This window comes from Sander vitreus, chromosome 7 (genome assembly GCF_031162955.1).
Source record: "Sander vitreus isolate 19-12246 chromosome 7, sanVit1, whole genome shotgun sequence".
Taxonomy (NCBI): Eukaryota; Metazoa; Chordata; class Actinopteri; order Perciformes; family Percidae; genus Sander; species Sander vitreus.
The window spans coordinates 552,541-555,211 of NC_135861.1; positions in this window are offsets into that span (position 1 = coordinate 552,541).

A 2,671-nucleotide genomic window follows, 5' to 3' on the forward strand; every position below is an offset into this window, starting at 1 on the left:
ATTTACCCTGCAGAGATCTGAGGAGCAGTTAACCATAGTCCTCACAAATCAGCCGGAGGTTAGAACCCCAACACAGAGACAGAGACAGAGGAAGGGGACGGACATCCGGCGGCACCGGAGCAATCCCAGAAGTGTAACGTTGTGGACTAGACTAACCGCTTTGTCTACATTGAACGTGTAATGTATGCGGACCGTTAGCTGAGCGTACGTGCCGCTGAATGTGTCTTTTAACCGTCTCCACCTGCAGCGCCACACGGCGCAGGATTGTGTGAGTCACAGGAGACACGGAGAGCCTCTCTGGGATTGTTGTTGTTTCTTCAGTTTGGAGCCGGCACAGAGCTGTTAAACATCAATCTACTGTCAGCTGTTATCAGAGGACGCAGGGGAGGGAAACAAGAAATAGAAACAGAAACTCTCAAAGCCAAACTACCAACATGTTCACTGACACTGACAGTCATTAAGTCGTTTCCTGTCTATCGGTAGTTTGTTTTAAAAGAAATAAAGACACTTCTGTGTGAAAGGGCCGCACACACCTCGCGTAAAAATATAAATAGAAGACGCACCACTACGCTGCTCTCGTGTCTGGTGTCGCCAGATTCATTGATTATAGTGGAAGAGTAGCGTTGGAACATCCGCTCCACGTACGTTACGCGTGCAATGTAGACTGGCTGTGTGGCGTGAGCGTGGCGTTTGTGTTGCGTGTCAGCTGCATGGCGGCTGCGTGGCGGCTGCGTGGCGGCTGCGTGGCGGCTGCATGGCGGCTGCGTGGCGGCTGCGTGGCGGCTGCGTGGCGGCTGCGTGGCGTGTTCTATATCTTTACACACCAGAAACGTGTCTGATGCGTCGCTGCTGCTGCTAGCCTTGTCTGGACACATGGATGTTTCCCATTGATTTACTGCACTCAAGCAGTATACTTCATGTGAAACATAAACATAAATATACAGTTGTGTTCAGACTAATAACAGTGTGTTTAAAAAAGTGAATAATGCTCAAAATCCTTAGAATAGCTTTTATTTCCATAATATCAATGCATTGGGAACACATTCAATTCCAAATCAAAACATGACCAAAGACCAAACGTTTGTGTTACATCTTTACAGAAAGTGAAGAAAAAGGAATATTAGGCTGCTCAAAAAGAATAGCAGTATTTGCATTTTTCTTTATAAACTCAAACATTTACTGTATGAACTGAAAAATGTCTCGAGGGTTTGCTTTACTTTGAATCACTGCACTAATATTTAGTTACATAACCATTATTTCTGAGAACTGCTTCACATCTGTGTTGCATGGAGTCACCTGTGAACAGGTATTCCAGCCCAGGACCATTGAGCTACATCCCACAATTCCTCTGCATTACTGGGTTTTACCTCAGAAACAGCATTTGTGATGTCACCCCCACAAGTTTTCTATGGGATTGAGGTCTGGGGATTGGGCTGGCCACTCCATAACATCCATCTTGTTCATCTGGAACCAAGACTTTGCTCTCTTACTGGTGTGTTTTGGGTCATTGTCTTGTTGAAAGACCCATTTCAAAGGCATTTTCCTCTTCAGCATGAGGCAACATGACCTCTTCAAGTATTCTGATGTATTAAACTGATCCATGATCCCTGGTATGTGATAAATAGGCCCAACACCACAGTATGAGAAACATCCCATAACATGATGTTTGCACCACCATGCTTTACTGTCTTCACAGTACTGGGGCTTGAGTTCAGTGCATGGGGGTCGTCGGACAAACTGTCTGCGGCCCCTAGACCCAAAAAGAACCATTCTGCTCTCATCAGTCCACTGAACGTTGCCCCATTTCTCCTTTGGCCAGTCCATGTGTCCTTTGGCACATTTCAACCTATTCAGTACATGTCTTTTTTTCAGCAGTGGGACTTTGCGGGGGCTTCTAGCTGATAGCTTAGCTTCACATAGCCTTCTTCTGATCCTAACAGCACTCACAGGTAACTGTAAGTCTTCTTTGGTTTTCCTGGAGCTGATCATTGGTTGAGCCTTTGCCATTCTGGCTATTCTTCGATCCATCCGAATGGTAGTTGACCCTTTTTTCCCACGTCGTTCAGGCTTTGGATGCCATTTCAAGGCATTTGAAATCATTTGGGCTGAGCAGCCTATACGTTTCTGCACTTCTTTATATGTTTCCCCCTCTCCAATCAACCTTTTAATCAAAGTCTGCTGTTCCTCAGAGCAATGTCTGGAACGACCCATGTTGCTGAGTATTTCAGTGTAAAATGTACTATAACCAGCATGCACAACATTTGCTTCCTTCCTTCCTTAAATATGGGCCATAACTGACACAGAATCAATCACCTCACTAACTGAACACAACACTGCTATTATTTTGAACATGCCCCTTTCAATGACAGATTCACTTACACAGAATGAGCAGCATCATGTCATGACTGGTGGGTCTGGTGGTTTTCTAGGACTCTACAACACTTACTAGTACATTATTTGCCATGTAGAAATATCACTTCTACCAAAACATTTGATTTATGAGGTTAGTGGTGTTGGACTGCTATTATTTTGAACACAACTGTATACTGATCTGATTACAGCAAAGACAACGTCAGCAGTATTTTTTTATTTATTACATTTATATCTGCATTTATATCAAAACCTCGAGACTTCCAAACATCAACATGTCATTTATTAAATGTATTCGTGT